At 41.9% G+C, this 20,210-nt stretch overlaps 1 pseudogene; it reads left to right on the top strand.

Moving 5' to 3' along the window:
* Window positions 1-4,505: 4,505 nt before the first annotated feature.
* LOC101434497 (cilia- and flagella-associated protein 221-like) overlaps window positions 4,506-20,210 on the top strand; it is a 220,772-nt pseudogene continuing 205,067 nt past the window's right edge.

Genomic DNA, 20,210 nt, shown 5'->3' on the forward strand with positions numbered 1-20,210 from the left:
TTGGCCATTAAAATAGTTATCTTATGATGATATTTTATTGTAATTATTAAATTCATCATAAATGATTTCACTCTAACTTCATTCCATGTGCTAAAAGTCCTATGAATACAACATCTGCCCAGAAATAAGAATTTAAAGAAATGAAGCCTTATTATTAGAAATATTTGATTAGGATGGAATGGAGGATTGTTGTGTCTAAAGAAATTTTAAAGACACCTTAACTGTTTGGCTCTTTCTACTGAGAAGTACAAGTTATTTAAAAGATGGTAGTTATTATTGCTATAATACTCATGCAAGACAATAAGAGGAATTTATTTTATTACAAGAAATTTTAGAATCCCCTTAGCTCTTTGTACTTTGACAGAATTCCTACCACATAAAATACATATCAGGAATTTTAAAAACCACTTTATTATTTTATTATGGTAATTATTCTTCAGAAAGAAATAGCCTCTTGAAGAAATATCTGAATCAAGGCAGTGCAAGTAAAAGATGAGCCTGGGACACAAGATACCATAAATTCATGAAGAGCTCAAAGATGGTGAGATAACAAAAGACCCCAAATAGCTTCATGGGGCTTCAGTGACCACGTAAGGTTTAGTAGGAGCATCAAAAGAACTAAAGGGACAAGAAAATAGGAGTTCACACATTGCTACTGCAAACAGTATTCTCATCTTAGAGAGAGTCCCTGGTCTCCACCTGTTCTTCCTTAATGACTTTTCCCCATCTTGCAGCCCCTGTTCTCTCCAATTAAAGTTAAACTCTTACCCTGGTGACAGCATTTAGCCCATCCCCCTGGCAGCTGTTCCCTCACTGCGTTTAGGCTTCTGGCTGATCTTGGAACACACCGTTCGCACACCCACTTCAGAGCCACCGCCTGTCCTGTCCCTTTGTCCTGTCGTGCTTGTCCCCAGGTGGTTCACTGCTCAGCTTCCCCTCTTCAGGGGGAATTCCCGGACCTCTCCTCCCGAGTGCCCTCGCCACACCCGAACTCCCACCTTTCATGACATTCTCTGTTACTTTATCATCGCCTGACATTCTCTGTGTTCAATATATTCTTTTCCCCCATCCAAAATAAGGACAGGGACATTCTTTCTCATTTTCAACTGTTCTATTTGGGGAGAAACCATTTATCTTCTTGTGCTTTTTCTGACTTTGCCCTTTTTTGTACCCCCCCACCTCCCCCACTCCGCTCAAAGAGCCACTTCTGCTTTCCTTCTGTCATCACTAACAATTCCCACTTAATGTTCATTGTTGATAAGGAGGAGTGTTATTTGTGACTAAAACTACTACTTCTGGGGATAGAAGTTATTTCTGTGGGAGTGAAGCCCCTGCTGCTCCCTCAGCTTTCCTGTGAGGTGTGTCAGATGGTGAGGGGCAGGCATGAGGGATGGAAGGTGGAGGTTTCTCCAAATTGTCCATGGGAGATTTCTTCATGGTCGGAAATTTCTCACTGCAAAGCTAGGCAGAGAAAGAAAATCATCTGCACGTGAACTTGCTAATTTTCTTTTTTTAGCCTTATATTACAGTGTCAATATTAAAGGATATAATTTTTTATTGGAGAATACACACAATAAGATTTATTTCTTTTTAACATTTTAACTAATATATTCTCAGTTTAAAAATAATGCTCCTTACTGAGGAATTGTGATTACTAGGAGCTCAACTCTCCCAAAAATAAGTTCCTGATGTTTAAAAGTCTCAGCATATTTTAAAATTAGAGTATGGTATTAATGATATATAGATAGAATAAGAAAACAGACACAAATCACATAAGATTGATATATACTTAGTAAGTAGAAAATACTGTTTTGGGAAATGTAGTATGATCAATTTCACTTGGAGTAAATGTTTAAATAATAGCAGTTTCTTTCACTACTGGGTCATGATTCAAGTTTTCTTTGAATAGAAGGCTCCACATTTCCTGTTTTTTTCTGGAAAATGATGGTCTTTTCACTTGAAAGGAGGAACTGGCCATGACTCTGCCCAGGATGAGAAGGTGGAGGAACTCAGGTCAGTTGTGGAGGTCCTGTTGGGTCTCCTGGCTCCAGCACCTTCAGAGGGAGTCAGGTGAAAGCAGCCTGCAGGCTTGGGAAGCCTGAGTGGAGGGGAGTGGACAGCCCTGCTTTACCTCCCAGCCCCAGCCTGGGGGAAAGGCCATCAGAGGTTGGCTGGGGGCCGCACGCTGGGTTTCGAAAATTCCTTGTGCTGCTGTGGTTCTCATGTCCTTTTGATATATTTCAGAATATTTATTACAGTATCTCCAATAATCTCCTTTCAGCTTGGAGCCTTCGGTCTCTCTTCCTCTAATTTTTGGGCCAGGGAAGTTAATCTCATCTGCATCACTTTCACTCTTGGCCTTTCTGTAGGTATTGGCAAGGCTGGGTAGAGCCTCTGCAAAACCTTGTGAGCAAACTAATCCTGCCAAGGCACTGGCATTCCTCTTCAATCAGTGCAGCCTACGTGTTGGCAAGCCACTCTTGTCATTTCCGTAGATCTGGCTTCTAACAGACCAGACAAGTCTGAACAACGAGTGAGCCCATGACAGGTGGAGGCTGTGGAACATGAGGCCTGGGCTCATGTCCTTTGGCAGCAGCTCCATCACCACCTCTTGCATCTCCCCAAGGATCAGTCCAATGTTAGGTGAGGGTCACAGTGTCCCCCTCTCACACATGATGGAGCCTCCCACAGGCTCTGCCCAGTAACTGTGGGTGTGTCAGCCACAACAAACCAGAGAGAACTCCCCAGGATTTTACCTGGAACACACAGGAACTGGCGGCTTGGGCAGGCCATCAGTGGAGGTTCTGGAAGCAGGGAAGAAAGGGAGACCTGGAAAAGAAAGCTTCCCTGTCTCCATTACATTCTAATGATCATTCTTTTCTTTTCTTAATAGGTTTTTTAAAAAGTGATGTAATATGTAAAACAATCCTCAGGATTGGGGAATGAAATATGCAGTAGAGTGGACTTACTAGTATTCCACTATAGACTTATTGTGATTCTAGCAATGGAAGAAATTATATCATTGATGTGGAGGCAGTGGCCACTGGAGGTACTCAGGTCAGGGAGAGGGACAAAGAGGTATAATATGGGGGTAATTTCAGGACTTGTCCTGTGTGACATTGCAATGACAGATAGGGGTCATTATAGGTAGGCCCAAAACTTACAAAATTGAGTGGGACAGAGTGTAAACTACAGTGTAAACTATAATCCATGATTAGTGGCAATGTTCCAAAATGTGTTCATCAATTGCAATGAATGTACCACACTAATGAAAGAAGTTGTTCATGTGGGGAAGAGTGGGAGGTGGTGGCAGTGGGGGGGCATATGGGAATCCCTTATATTTTTTCATGTAACATTTTATGTAGTCTAAGTATCTTTTAAAAATAAAAATATTAACAAACAAAACAAAAACAAAAAAGGGCAGAGCAAAAAAACAATAAAATGATTTAAAATGGAAATAGAGGGAAATGTGCCCATCTTAACTTAGTGACTGTCAAATTTTTAAAATTTTCTCCTCCAGTTCTCCATAATGTCCAACAACCCTATCAAGATATGGACCCTTCATTTGCATTAATCCAGAAAAGAACTCCTGTACCTTCAATCAATATGCAAGCCCCCTCCATATGCATGCAGCCTCTCTTCTGATTTCTATCACCTTGCACCATTGTGCCACTTCTCATAATTCATAAAAATGAAATAAATAAGAGTGGACTCTGGTGCCTACATCTTTAGCTCAAAATAAAGCTTTGAAAGTGTTAGCGCTGTTTTACGGATCAGCGGTTCTCTCTGCATCTATCATTGAGCTCTTTAACATTGAATAGCTGTTTCTGAAATGTCTGTCTAATTTACCTGTTTCCTGCAGTTCTCTCTCTCACGTGGCGGGATCAACATGGCACCTTCCTTTTTCAATGTGTGTCCATTCATGTCAAACCCAGCTAGAGGGCAGAGACTCAACCTGAATCACCCCTCACTAATGTAGTCCAATCAAAAGGGTATCACACCCACAGGAATGGATTCTTTAAAAAACATAAACTTTTTCTTTTGGGCATTCATAAAAGAACTTCAAACTGTCATACCCTTCCACTAACCTAACAGCATTTTGTGTTCACCCTTCTGCCTTTCTGCCTTCTCCTCTGCAATCCACTCCTTGTGCCAGCATGTGAATAATTCTTTTCTGATGCATTTTTCTTCATGTTGTTTTCCCACTTAAGAGCTTACAGTGCCTCCTTAACACTGACCAGCTCAGTCAACTCAAACATGGCCCAATGTGGTTCTCAAAGTGTGGTCTCTGGACCAGGAACTTGTTAGAAATGCAAATTCTCCACCCACTCCTCACCTGCTGAATCAAAGACTCTGGGCATGACCTGGCCCCATGTCCCAGTCCTCCAGGGATGCTGATGATTACTAAAATCTGAGAAACATGGGTCTATAGCTTTTGCCTGCTTTAGCTCATTTCCTCCTGATAACAAGCTTGAAGTAGGTAAGCAGATTTCTGTGTTACAGCCATGAAAGCAAGAGTAAGTCACTCGCTCAGCAGGAAACAGTAGCGCTGGAATCTGACTTAGGCCCTTTGATCTCAAAGCTCACACCCTGTGCATGTCCATTGCCCCATGCTGCCCATTGACGTAGGCTCTTTGCTTCCATCAAGTCCACTTCTAACTGTCCCCTCTTACCCACTTTTTTCTTGCATTTACCCTTGCCACTCCAAGAATGTGTGCTGCTTCCTTTATCTCCTGTTCAGGGCCATGTGTGAAGTTGAACTTTGGCTCTGGTGGATCTCAGTACCCCTCGTTCACTCACTGATTCTGTGGACACTGCCTGAAGCTCAGCTTGCAGACCCGAGCAAAACCGTCTTCTCCATTCACACACACACATCCCCACTCACAGACATCACAGTTTACGTTCTTTCCCCCCTTCCCCTATCCCTTACAAGGACCCCAAGTGTCACCTTTCTTGACAGAAGCAGTCTCACCATGTGGGACTGATTTCTGTATGACTTCTCCTGGGGCTTCCCTAATGGCCCTAACTAAGTTCCTTATAAACCCAATCTCATCTTCTCCTTTTGGTTCCCACCCCAGAAATATCCCCTGAAATGTTCTGCACACTAGAAGTATTTAAGAAATGCTTATTAAATGAAAGAATGAATAAATAATAACTTGATCTGAGATCAGACTCTAAGTCAATACTCTGTTTTGATTAAATGCATTTGCCTGGAGTGAAAACTTAAATCCAAAATGTACTAATATTTTATATTCACAGAAAGGCCATGAATTTCATCCTAATTTTGACCCACTCATTAACAACACGTGGATGAGCAGGTTCAGGGCACAAAAGTGATTTCAACAAGCAGCACGCAAGGTAAGTCTCAGCACCAGATTGAAAGTTTAATTTATTTGATCATCACCACAAAGAAGTTGAACAGTTGGTGTTTTTTTAAATAACAGATTTATTGAGATATAAGTCACATACCATAAAATTTGCCCCTTTAACTTCTACAATTCAATAGTTTTTAATGTATTCACAGTTGTGTAGCCAACACCATTATTTAATTTTAGAAAATGCTCACCGCCTCCTAAATAAACCCCACTCTCATAAGCAATTTCTCTCCATTTCTCCCTCCCTTTCTCCATCCTCTGATAATTGCTCATCTACTTTGTGCCTTTATGGATTTTGCCTACTCTCCACATTTCGTGTAAAAGGAATCAGACATTTTTGTTACTGGTTTCTTTCACTTAGTATGTTTTCAAGGCTCATCAGTGTTGTCGCCTGCATCAGCCCTTCATTCCTTTTTGTGGCTGAATAATATTCCATTGTATTAGTAGACCATATTATTCATGCATTCATCAGTCAATGGCTACTTGGGTTGTTTCCACCTTTTGGCTGTTTTGGATTATGCTGCTATGAAAGTTCATATACAAATTTTCAGGTGAACACAAGTTTTCATGTCTCTTGGAGATATACCTCGGAGTAGAGTTGCTCTAGGACACAGGGAGTTTGATGGATTATTTCTGGAGAGAACAATTGATAATTCCTGTGGGATCTTGTATCTAACACTCAGGCTGGTGGCTGGCAGTGCTGTAGCTTGATCCACCTCACACTGGTCTCCACGAAGTACATTTCTAAGCGCAGCTCCAGCGGTTTCCTCTTGTCAGGCTAAAATGAGGACTTGTTAGCCTATGGTGCCAGGAGAGTGTTCAAGGCACCCTACGTCTGGCTGCAGCCACACTTCTCCAGTCCCCTACTGTCCCCTTGTGCTCTCCCTGTCCTTTTCTTTTTCCAAACACCCCCTGCTCATTCCCTACCACAAATTTGTATGTTTACAAATCATCCTCTGACTAAAATGCCTCTCCAGCTCTCCTCTATCTGTCTCCAACCCTCCCTGTCTTTTGGGCTAGCTCAAGTTCACCTTTCCTGGGAGAAGCAGTCCTTCAACACTTTAATCCTGGGGTCTTCTTGGTACTTCTTGCATCTTGTGCCATCTGTGGGTCTCTGTCCTTGCTATGAGATGAGGCTGCCCTGGGGGTCAAGATGCACCTCCAGCAGGTCAACTCTGTAGATCTCAGGCCTGAACTCTGGAACCTGACTGCCCAAGTATAATTCTTGGAGCTGCTTCTCACAAGCTTTATACTCCTCCACAGTTTCCATAACCTCTGTGTCTTAGTTTCCTCATCTGTAAAAAGAGGATAAAAATAATACCTTTCTTTAAGGGTCACCATTAAAGTTAAATGAGAAATTACACCAGAAACCCCCAAAGTTTGAGTTAAGTGTTACCTTTCAAGCAGTACATTCAGCCTGGGTTGGTGGCCCCATTGAGTGACCCAGTCACCACCAACCAAGGCCCCTAGAGAGCCAATGTTCCCAGTGAAGCTTTGCTGGAATCTCATGCAGAGAAGAAGGTGGTGGACAGAGGCAGGCAAAGTGAGCTCTAGGGAAGAGGCTGCAGCAGTTGACAGAAAGAGACAAATCAGCAAGAAGCTGCCCAGCCTTGCTTGCTCCAAGTGGGACACCCTGAACCCTTCTGGAATGAGCTCTCCAGCCTAACAAAGCCCTGTCCAGAGTCATGTGCTTTGTTCTGAGTGCTGGCTCTCAATCCTTTCCTAGTCATGGAGAGTCCTACCAGTCCTAGGTCCAAATATATACTCCACCCAGTGGCTTCTTGCCATAATCCCAGCTAGTCACAGCCCAGGCCATTAGCTCCAGCATGGGCCCTGCCATGGGTCCCCCTGCTTCCAGTCTCCTCTGAGCAGCCAGAACAGTGGCCTTTCCAAAGCTTAACAAGAATAGCAGCTCTCCCTTCAGAAAACCCTTCTCATTACAATTAGCACAAAATACCCATTTTAAAAAATCAAGGCTACAAGGCCCACTGGATTTCAGTCTGTTCCTTAAGCATATCCCCTTTTTTCCTGCCTTGAGATCATTGGATTTGCTGGTTTCCTCTGCTCGAAACTCTTCCCAAGATGATATCCTCACTATTTCCTCAGCATCCAAGTCTCAGATCAATTCTCACCTCCCCAGTGAAGACCTTCTCTAACGACCCTTGCACAAGGGACTAGATCCTCTTCCAGTCCCTTCTGTCATGCCCTTGTCCATTTCCTTATAGTCCTGGCTTTGTTTTCTTACTTAGGGGCTTTTTGTGGCCACTCCCTCTCCTCCCCACACAACTTGGACTCTCAGCTTCGAGCAGGCTGGAACTACATCAGCTCCCCACTGCATCCCCAGCTCTTTGTGACTAAACAGGCCCAGAGTAGCCAACTGAGAACATTTGTTGAATAAAAAGAGTCTTTTACAGAATGGCAAAAAGTGTTCATCATGGAACCAGTGATCTCTTCAGCCCCAGCTCTTGTACGTTCACTTTCGGTAGCATCCTCTCTAAATGCCGAGCAGGGTGGAGTGCTTTATCAGGGTGATAAAGTGATGTAGAACTAATCCTTCTTTCCTGCTCCAAAATATGTAAAAACCAGGCCTCATTAACTGGGTGGGATGAGCTCACCTGTTCACCTGGTCTTTACTAATTTTCAAGCAAGTCACCCACTGCCTAGACCTAGAAGTCCCCATGGCCTCCACGTGTGGCAGTGTGACACTTTGTGAATTCAGACTTAGAGTGGCCCCCTCAGCCCTCAGTTGTGGTTGAGGGAAGTGAATGAAATTGAGCTCCACAATGAGCACGTATCCATTATAACTTGAAATCATTGTTCTTCCCAATTCCAGATCATGTTTCACCTGTGATTAATCCGTATGCTGAATCCTGTTCATGAAATTGAAAAAGCAAGGCCACTAAAAGGTGTTGGTCAAAGAAAACCATCACTGTTAGGTAAAGTATATCTTTGAACTTCAGCAGTTTCAACAGTGAGTGAGGTTCCTTTATAATAAATTTAGCTGAAAAGGAACAGTATTTTAAAAAATCATGCATCTTACTTTCTTATAGTGGCTTAACAAATTACCACAAAATTAGTGACTTAAAAGCAGTACAAATTTAGGGTATTAGAGATCTGGAGGACAGAAGTTTAAAATGAAGGGGTCAGTAAAGCTGCGTTTCCTCAGGGGCTATTGGAGAGAAGCCGTTTCCTTGCCTTCTCCAGCTTCAGGAGGCCGCCTGCATTCCTTGGCTCTTGGCACCTTCCTTTCATCAGTTCAACCTCTCCCTCCCCTCTGCTCACTCCCCCTTCCCTCCCCTCCTTTCTGTACTGGAGATTAAACCAGACCTTGTACATGGGGACAGGTGCTCACCCACTGAGCTCCATCCATGCCCCCTTCAACCTTTCTTCATTAGTCATCTGGGTCTTTCCCTGCCTCTGTCCTTACAGCCTCCCTCCTATCAGGACCCCTGTGGTTACATTGGACCCACCCAGGTAATCTAGAATAATCTTTCCATCTCAGAATCTTTAATCACCTCTGCAATGTCTCTTTTACCTTGTAGTGGAACATGCTCCCAATTTCTGGAGATTAAGACACAGATGCCTTTGTGGGCTGTTACCAGCTTGCCACATCCTGTAAAGCAAACCTTCATGCTGGGTCTGGCCAAAATACCTGCCCAGTTCACAGCAGACAAGGCCAACGCCAGGCCAGGTTGTGGCACCTGTGACATTGGACTGCAGCTCCAGCCTCTGGTTTTGTATCTTCTGCTCCCTCTTGGAAGCAGGGGGACTAGGACTGTCATCATTTACACTTGCTGATGGACTGAGTCTGGTGTCATCTCAATGTAGCATTTTTACAGAAAGCTTTGATCTCATGTTGTGGGACACAAGTCTTTACTATTCAAAAAATCCCAGCCCTCCAATTCCCACATTTGTTGGGGCTTGTTGGAGGCCCATTCACAGTAGCTTATGGGTGTCCCAAAGGCATAGTCCCATCCTCTCCCATTATCTGTCTTTCTACTCGGTGGATCTTCTGAAGGTGCCCAGGTGGCCCTGACACTTCCAGTCTCATTCTATTCTGCCTCTCCTGATGCTCTGGGCCTCCCTCAGGCTTGTCACCTCACCAGCAGCAGCCACATGCTCCTTTCTTCCTCACTGCCAAGATCCAGAAGTATGTATAGCCTGTGTTTTTCAAAACATTTTACAGCATTTTAATGATTTACACTTTTCCTCCCATTTTAGTTTGCTTTGTTGTGAAAAGCATATACCTTAAAATGAGTGGGCTTTTTTTTTTAAGATTTATTTATTTATTTAATTCCAACACACATCCATGCCTCGCTGTTTGTGCTCACCATCTGCTCCCTGTGTCTGTTTGTTGTGTGCTCTCTGTGTCAGTTTGTCTTCTTTTAGGAGGCACTGGGAACTGAACCCAGGATCTCCTATGTGGGAGGGAGGTGCCAAATCACTTGAGCCACATCTGCTCCCTGCTGGTTGTGTCTCCTTGTTGTGCCTCCTCATTGTGCTTCCTCATTGTGTCATCTCGTTGTATCAGCTTGTCTTCTTTAGCAGGCACTAGGAATCAAACCTGGGACCTCCCATGTGGTAGATGGGCTTGAGCCACATCTGCTCTCCTGGATTGGCTTTGTACAGTGGGAATTTATTACCTTACAAGCTTACAGTTTTGAGAGTGAGAAAAATGTCCAAGTGAAGGCATCCTCAGGTGATGCTTTCTCTCCGAAGATAGCTGCCAGTGATCTTGTACTCCTCTGTCATATTGCAAGGCACATGGTGGCATCTGCTGGGCTCTTCCTTCTCTTCCAAGTTTCATTGCTTTCAGCTTCATGCTGGGTCTGGCCAAAATACCTGCCCGGTTGACAGCAGACAAGGCCGACCCAGGCCAGGTTGTGGCATCTGTGACATTGGACTGTGGCTCCACCCTCTGGTTTTGTGTCTTCTGCTCCCTCTTGGAAGCAGGGGGACTAGGACCATCGTCACACTTGCTGATTGACTGAGTCTGGCATCATCTCAATGTAAAATTTTTACAGAAAGTTTTGATCTCATGTTGTGGGACACAAGTCTGCGCTATTTAAAAAATCCAACCCTTCAATCCCAAGGTTGGTTGGCGCATGTTGGAGGCCCATTCTCAGTAGCTTCTGGGTGACCCAAAGGCATAGTCCCATCCTTTCCCAGTATCTGTCTTTCCAATCCATGGATGTTCTGAAGGTGCCCAGGTGGCACTGACCCCTCCAGTCTCATTCTATTCTGCCTTGCCTGACTGTCTCGGCCTCCCTCAGACTTGTCACCCTCGCCAGCAGCAGCCACATGCTCCTTTCTTCCTCACTGCCAAGATCCAGAAGTATGTATAGCCTGTGTTTTTCAAAACATTTTACAGCATTTTAATTATTTACACTTTTCCTCCCATTTTAGTTTGCTTTGTTGCAAAAAGCAGATACCAGAAAACGAGTTGGCTTTTCTTTTAAGATTTATGTATTTATTTATTTCCAACACACACTCCCGCCACACTGTCTGTGCTGGCTGTCTGCTCTCTATGTCTGTTTTTTGTGTGCTCTCTGTGTTGGCTTGCCTTCTTTTAGGAGGCACTGGGAACTGATCCCAGGATCTCCCATGTGGGAGGGAGGTGCCAAATTGCTTGAGCCACATCTGCTCTCTGCTTGCTGTGTCTCCTTGTTGTGCCTCCTCATTGTGCCTCCTCATTGCGTCATCTCATTGTACCAGCTTGTCTTCTTTAGCAGGCACTAGGAACTGAACCTAGGACCTCCCATGTGGTAGATGGACACCCAAATGCTTGAGCCACATCTGCTCTCCTCGACTGGCTTTGTACAGTGGGAATTTTTTAGCTTACAAGCTTACTGATTTGAGAGTGAGAAAAATGTCCAAGTGAAGGCATCCTCAGGTGATGCTTTCTCCCTGAAGACAACTGCCAGTGATCTTGTACTCCTCTGTCACATGGCAAGGCACATGGTGGCATCTGCTGGGCTCTTCCTTCTCTTCCAGGTTTCATTGCTTTCAGCTTCATGCCTCTGTAGTTTGCTGCCTCTATCTCTCTGTTCATCCCATTTATAAAGGACTCCAGTAAGAGGATGAAGCTTGTCAAAAGGCCCTACTTCAAATACATTTGCACCCACAGGAATGTACTCGCTTTAAGATAATGATTTTCTGTGGTCCATACAGTTATAAACTACCATACTTCCTGTATTGTTTATGTCTCTGATTTTGAACTTCCAATAGAGAAACTATATAAAAAATATTTAAAAATTTCTCTGCAAATTATGTGTGGCTATCTCTAAAATCTACTCATATACTTCTTTAGTTTAATCTTTTCTTTTTTCTTTCCTTGCAAAGACAAAGAATATTCATGAGAAATACCTTAATTAGGAATTATAAGTTTTGGGAAAAATATTTTAAAGCAAATTTTTTCTTTAAAGCTGGAGAAGCAGTTGAGCTTAGGAAAAAAGGGGATAAAAAATGGGGGAAACTATATAGACATCTTACTTTTGCAGTGGTGTGTGACAAATATCCAAGAGGCGGTCAGAATATTAAACTGAAGATGGTAGTTTCCCATAAAATACTTTAAGAAACCCTAAAAGTGCTGTTTTCTCTCCACCCATAGATGAAATTCCCTCCAAATACCTTTTTCTGCCTGGGATGAGTCAAGATGATTACTCCATCCAGTTCTCTGTATTACCCAGCATTGTGCTTCCCTTTGCCTTCCCATTCTACAATCCTCCACAAGGCTCTGATGAGTTAGTGGGTGCTGTTAGCCTGAGGCATGGAAGTGGATGGGGTCTGACCATAGTTGGGCAGCCAAGGCAAACCCTGGTCCATTTCCAGGCCCTATGCTCCTCCAGGGAAGTTCTCAAGGAGATCTGTGGCCAGGGAACTGGGCCCAGTGGGAAACCAGGGATCATCTGTTTGCATCTGCCTTGCATCTGATACACCTGTGCAGAGCTTCCTAGTAAACTGCACTGGGTCTTGCCCAACCTGGAATCTGGCTCAGAGCACTAGAACCCCTTCCAAGAACCCAGAACCAAGAACTGGTGTGAGAGCAGAAGGGCAGAGAAAGAAACCAAGAGAGCCAGGCCTGGCTCCAGAAGACAGGCTTTGCTCATCAGAGCCCTTCTGCTGTATGGGGAAATGTGTATGCCAGAGAAGGGCAGCCCCCAGGTTTGTCACCCAAGTTTGTAATTAGGAAATGTATCCCCAGCATCTATACCATCAGACTCACGATTCTCTCCCTCTACGTAGTTCTCTCTCTTTCTCTCTCAAAGGGGGTGGGCAGGAGGTATGACAGTTCTTTTTCTTATGGGTATAATGAAGCATTATAATAAAAATAATAGCTAACCTTTACAATGCATTTACTGAGTGTCAGGCAGTATCTAAAGAGCTTTAGGGAGGTGGGGCAAGATGGTGGCTGAGTGAGCTTACCTGATAATATCTCCTGCAAAGAAGTGGCTGGGCAGCGTTGGAGGTTCTTCAGGACCAGGCTGTTTGAGGATTTTTGCAGGACAGAAGGTGTCTGGAAAGCAATTTGGTGGGAAGGTAACAGAGAAAATTTATCTATAATATATAATTGAGACTCTTTACACAGAGGTCTGGGCTGCGCGTGGGAAGCTCCCTGCTAGGGTGGGTGGAGCCGCGGCACCCGGCACTGTGTAGGTGTTTTTTTGGAGGCTATGCAGTACTGGGGAATTCATAAGCCCTGAGCGGCCTATTGGGAGGTTAATAGGACAGGAGGCTCTTGCAGACCGATTTAGGGAGACAAACGGGAGTTTTACTGCAAAGCAGGGGAATTTTTTATTGCGGACACAATAGCGCTTCCGCCTAGAGCCCCGCCCCCCCCCCCCCCCCCATGCCCAGCCGCTGATCTGCAGTGGACTTAAATTGATAGCAATAAAGAGATGCCACCAGGGTCTGGCAGGGTGGGAGATGTTTGGAAGCCGATTAGGGGAATATTTTGCGAAGCGTGGGAATTTCAGGTTTGGACTCTGTTATTAGCGTTTCCAGCTGGAGCCCCACCCCTGGGCCTGGCTATTGATCTGCGTCATTCAATTGGCTGCAGTGTAGAGGTGCCCCCACGTGGCCGTTCCAGGGAATTACAGGGTGGGAGGGGTCCTGAAGTCGAATTGGTGATACATCCATAGAATAGACCCCAGTGAATGAGTGAATTGTGGGGTACAGACACACAGGATAGAGCTTGTGGATGTGACCTCACCCATAGGGCTGACACCCAGCTGCGGGGATCCCTGAAGGCTGTGAGGCACTGCAGTGCTCCCAGGGTCTCTGTTAATGGGACTTGAGGTTGCTAGGTCTGAGTCCCCTAAACTGGTGGCCCACACCCCAGAGACTCACACCTCTTGAGTCTTAAATATCTCAGACTTTCCATCCCTGAATCCATCACACCTGAGCTCCATCTGAGGTCCTTGAATGTCCTAGCCCTCAACGTTTGCATTTTTTCTTTTTTGTTTTGTTTTGTTTTCTTTTGATTTTTATTCTATTTTATTTTTTAATTTTTTTAATGTCCTGATTGCTAACATTGCATTATCCCCTGGTCTTTTCTCCCAGCGTATTCCCCAAAGTCCTTTTTTTCAGTTACTTAGGGTTTTTTTTTTTACTTGTTGTGGTGGCTGTTGTGGTTGGTGTATACCTTTTTTTTTCTTTTCCCTACCTGTTCCCTGCCTTTTACCCATCCCCTTTTTCTTTCTTCCTTTCTTCTCTTTATTTTTGTCTCTCTTGTCCCTCATTTTCTTCTTATTTTATTTTATCTTAACTATACAATAGATGCTGCAGAGAACACATCACATTTGCTGGGTTTCCTCATCCTCCACTGCCTCATCTCTGTATGAATAGATTTTGGTTACCTACACTATCCCCTTTCCCCTACAACTTGATATCCTCCATCATCTACTGTCTCTCCTATATTCCACCTCCCTTTCTTTGATCCACAAAGTGTCTAACTCTTAATTTCTAATACCTTTGTTTTGTTTTCTGTTATCCACTCTTGAAACTACTGCCTTTCTTTTCTCTTTCCCTCTCTCACAAAAACACTAGCTTTTTAATTCATACCATATTCCTCCCATATTCAGTTGACTACTTCATTATAGGTACTCTACCTACCGCTATAACTCTGCACAACTTACATGAATCTAATATCCATCCTCCCAGATCTCATATTGTTGCTCTGTTAACAAATACCACCAATACTACTTTACACTTTTTCCTTGCTTACACAATTGCCTTTCCCCAGCCCTAATACTTTCCTTTAAAGTGAACTCAACCAACAATAAGAAATTAGAATAAGAAGAACAAAGTGACTAAGAGAAGATATAACACTTATGCAAAAACAACACCTAATTAATCTCCAAGACTAGACAAAGAAGGTAAGGAACTGATTAAACCCGTCAAGATAAAATGATGACCAGACAGCAACAAAAATCTACAAACCAAACCAGTAATCAGGAAAACATGGCTGAATCCAATGAACAAACTAAAAATCAGGAAGGGGACCAGAACTTCACACAAGTAATGAAAGATCTCAGAACATTTATCACTGACAAATTAAATGAAGTAAAGTAAGAGGTTAAACAACATGAAGACAACACTTGGAAGGGAAATTGCAGACATACGCAAAAAGATAACAGATATGATGGGAATGAACACCACAGTTCAAGAAATCAAAAATACACTTGTAGCAAATATCAGCAGACTAGAAGAGGCAGAGCAGAGAATTAGTGATGTGGAAGACAGTACGTTGGAAATCAAACAGTAGAATTCATCGATAAAAAGATAGAAAAAATCCAGCTAGGACTTAGGGACCTGAATGATAATGCAAAACGCTCAAACATACGTATTATAGGCATTCAAGAAGGAGAAGAGAAGGGAAAGGGGTCAGAAGGAGTGTTGCAGGAAATAATGGCTGAAAACTTCCCAAATCTACTGAGAGAGACAGATGTACATATCCAAGAAGCACAGCCCACCCAATCGTCATAAACCCGAACAGGCCCACCCCAAGACATATACTTGTCAAATTATCCAATGCTAAAGACAAAGAGAAAATTCTAAAAGCAGCAAGAGAAAAGAAAATCATCACATACAAGGGAAGCTCCGTAAGATTAAGTGTTGATTTCTCATCTGAAACCATGGAGGCAAGAAGGCAGTGGTATGATATAGCCAAGGTACTAAAGGAAAAAACTTTCCAACCAAGAATACTCTATCCAGCTAAACTAGTATTCAAAAATGATGGAGAGTTCAAAATATTCACAGATAAACAGAAACTGAAAGAGTATGCCAACAAGAAACCTCCCCTTCAAGAAATTCTACAGGGAGTTCTGCAGGAATAAAGGAAAAAACAAGACAGGCAGAGTTAGAGGAGGCTGTAAGAGCAACAAAAAAGACAAAAAGAGAAGGGGAAAAAAAAGCAAAGAAAATATGACAAACACAAGTCCAATCAAAATGTGGCTAACACAAATAATTCCTTGAAAGTAATAACACTGAATGTCAACGGATTAAACTCACCTATCAAAAGATTCAGACTGGCACATTGGATAAGGAAATATTACCCATCTATATGCTGTCTACAAGAGACGCATCTTTGACCCAGAGACTCATGGAGTTTGAAAGTGAATGGTTGGAAAACAATCATACAAGCAAACAATAACCAAAAAAAGGCAGGAGTAGCTATATTAATATGAGGCAAAATAGACTTTAAATGCAAAACAATTGTGAGAGACAAAGAAGGATACTACATTTTAGTGAAAGGGAAAATCTGTCAAGAAGATCGAACGATCATAAATATTTATGCTTCTAACAAGGGTGCCGCTAAATACGTGAGGCAAACGCTGGGAAAACTAAGTGAAAGAATAGATGCATCTACAATTATAGTGTGAGATTTTAATATACCACTATCAACTCTGGACAGAACATCTCAAAAGAGAATCACTAAAGAAACAAAACATTTGAACAGCATATTAGAAGAGCTAGATCTAATAGACATATATAGATCTTTAAACCCAAACACAGCAGGATATATATTTTTCTCAAGTGCACATGGATCATTCTCCAATATAGACCATATGCTAGGCCACAAAGAAAAGCTTAATGAATTCAGAAAGATCAAAATCATACAAAATAATATCTCTGACCACAGTGGAGTGAAGCTGGAAATTTTCAGGGGACAGAGGCCCAGATTTCACACCACAATTTGGAAATTAAACAGCACACTCTTAGAAAAATAGTGGGTCAAATAGGTAATCTCAAAAGAAATCAATGATTTCCTTGAAACAAATGATGGTGATAACACAACATACCAAAATTTATCAGATGCAACAAAAGCAGTACTGAGAGGGAAATTTATAGCTATAAATTCATATATCAAAAAAGAAGAAAGAGCAAAAATTGAAGAACTAACTGCACATTTGGAGGAGTTAGAAAAACAACAACAAAGTAATCCAACAGGAAGAAGAAGGAAGGAAATAACAAAGATAAGAGCAGAGCTAAATGATATAGAAAATAAGAAAGCACTTCAAAAGATAAACTAGACCAAGAGCTGGTTTTTTGAGAAGATCAACAAAATTGACAAACCTTTAGCGAGACTAACAAAGAAAAGAAGAGAGAAGATGCAAATACACAAAATAAGAAATGAGAAAGGCGATACCACCACTGACCCCACAGAAATAAAAACTATCGTAAGAGGATACTTTCAAAAACTATATTCCAACAAAAATGACAATTCAGGGGAAATGGACAAGTTCCTAGAAACACATAAGCAGCCCATATTGACGAAAGAAGAAATTGATGATCTTAACAAACCAATCGCAAGTAAAGAGATAGAATCCGTCATTAAAAACATCCCAACTAAGAAGAGCCCAGGGCCACATGGCTTCAGAGGTGAATTCTACAAAACATTCCGGAAAGAACTAATACCAATCCTGCTGAAACTCTTCCAAAAAATCAAAACAGAAGGAACATTACCTATCTCCTTCTATGATGCGAACATTACCCTAGTACCAAAGCCAAAGAAAGACATCAAAAGAAAGGAAAATTACAGACCAATTTCTCTAATGAATCTAGACGCAAAAATACTTAACAAAATACTTGCTAATCATATTCAACAACACATTAAATGAATTATATACAACGTCCAAGTGGGATTTATTCCAGGTATGCAAGGATGGTGCAACATAAGAAAATCAATCAATGTAATACACCATATAAACAGACTGAAGGAAAAAAAATCACATGATTTTATCTATAGATGCAGAAAAAGCATTTGACAAAATACAGCACCCTTTCTTGATAGAAACACTCCAAAAGATCGGAATACAAGGAAATTTTTTGAACATGATAAAGACTATATATGAAAAACCTACAGCCAACATTGTTACAATGGAGAAATTCTAAAATCTTTCCCTCTAAAGTCAGGAACAAGACAAGGATGCCCATTATCTCCCCTTCTATTTAACATTGTCTTAGAAGTAGTTGCTCGAGCACTGAGGCAAGAACCAGATATAAAAGGCATTCAGATTGGAAAGGAAGAATTCAAAATTTCATTATTTGCAGATGACATGATCCAACACGTAGAAAACCCTGAGAGATCTACAACAAAGCTTCTAGAACTCATAAATGAGTTTAGTAAAGTCGCAGGTTATAAGATCAATGCGCAAAAATCAGTAGCATTTCTGTGCACCAATAATGAGCAAGATCAGGAGGAAATCAAGAAACAAATACCATTCACAATAGTAAATAAAAAAATCAAATATTTAGGAATAAATTTAACTAAAGATGTAAAAAACTTATACACTGAGATCTATACAAGACTATTCAAGGAAATCAAAGAAGATCTAAATAAATGGAAGAATATTCCTTGTTCATGGGTAGGAAGACTAAATATTAGTAAGATGTCTATCCTACCAAAACTGATCTAAACATTCAACGCAATCCCAATAAAAATCAACACAGCCTTCTTTAAGGAACTAGAAAAACTAACCATGAAATTTATTTGGAAAGGAAAGAGGCCCCGAATAGCCAAAGACATATTGAAAAAGAAAAACGTAATATGAGGAATCACACTACCTGACTTCAAAACATTCTACAAAGCTACAATAGTGAGAACAGCATGGTATTGGCATAAGGAGAGACACACAGACCAATGGAATCGAATTGAAAGTTCTGATATAGAACATCATATATATAGCCATGTAATATTCGATAAAGCCACCAAACCCTCTCAACTGGGAGAGAATGGCCTATTCAACAAATGGTGCCTGGAGAACTGGATATCCATATATAGAAGAATGAAAGAGGATTACCATCTCACACCTTATACAAAGATCAACTCAAGATGGATCAAAGACCTAAATATAAGAGCCAAGACCATAAAGACCTTGGAAAGCAGTGTAGGGAAACATCTACAGGACCTTGTAATAGGAAATGGATTCATGAATATCACACCAAAAGCACGAGCAGCAAAAGAACTAATAGATAAATGGGATTTCCTCAAAATTAAAGCCTTCTGCACCTCAAAGGAGTTTGTCAAGAAAGTAAAAAGGGAGCCCACACAGTGGGAGAAAATATTTGGCAACCATATATCTGATAAGAAACTTATAACTTGCATATATAAAGAACTCCTATATCTTGAAAATAAAAAGATAAACAACCCATTTAAAAAATGGGAAAAAGATTTAAACAGACACTTCTCCAAAGAAGAAATACAAATGGCTAAAAAGCACATGAAAAATTACTCCAAATCTCTAGCTATCAGGGAAATGCAAATCAAAACTACAATGAGATACCACCTTACTCCCATAAGATTGGCAGCTATGAAAAAAAACAGAAGAATACAAATGCTGGAGAGGATGTGAAGAAATGGGAACACTCATCCACTGCTGGTGGGAATGCAGAAGGATCCAACCATTCTGGAGGACAGTTTGGTGGTTTCTCAAAAAACTAAACATAGATTTGCCATATGACCCATCACTACCACTGCTGGGTATTTACCCAGCAGAACTGAAAACAAGGACACAAACCAATATATGCACACCAATGTTCATAGCAGCATTGTTCACTATCACCAAAAGTTGGAATCAACCCAAATGCCCATCAACAGATGAGTGGATCAATAAAATGTGGTATATACATACAATGGAATACTACTCGGCTCTAAGAACAAACACACTACAAACACACGTGATAACATGGATGAATCTTGAGAACCTTATGTTGAGTGAAGCAACCCAGGTATTGAAGGACAAATACTACATGACCTCAATGATATGAAATAAGCAAGCTGCCTCAGAGAGTTAGAGACTGGAAGATAGGCTTACAGGAAATCGGGGGGTACAGGAAGGATGTAAGCTGACATCTACATGGGTGAAATCTATGATGAGCTGGAGGTAAGTATGTGCATAAGGAAGAGATAAAATGGGCGCATAGGGTTACCTTTGCGTGGGGCTTTGTGCATTTGAGGGGGGGCTAGGGATGGGCGGATGGATAATATTGCCCAAGAAATTGGGGGGAAGGTGGGGCAACATACAAACATATGAGATTGTCAGGTGTTGGTTGAGAGTATAATGCTGAGAAAACCTTTTCAAAACATAATTAGGAAAGTTACCTGTTTAAGATACTTGAAGGGGATAATCTGATGCAGGACAGACTCCTAGGGAATATATGAATGCTCATTTTGCCAGAGTGGGGTATACCATTGGGTAGAGACCCACATAATGAGAGTGAAGGTAGACCCACATCCTGGGGAGGACTAATGCCATCAAATAGAGGGAACTGTATCTCTCAAGAAAAATGGTGGCTCCCAGGGCATTAGGGCAGTTGAGCAAGTCAAGCCCT

This window comes from Dasypus novemcinctus, chromosome 7, assembly GCF_030445035.2.
Source record: "Dasypus novemcinctus isolate mDasNov1 chromosome 7, mDasNov1.1.hap2, whole genome shotgun sequence".
Lineage (NCBI taxonomy): Eukaryota > Metazoa > Chordata > Mammalia > Cingulata > Dasypodidae > Dasypus > Dasypus novemcinctus.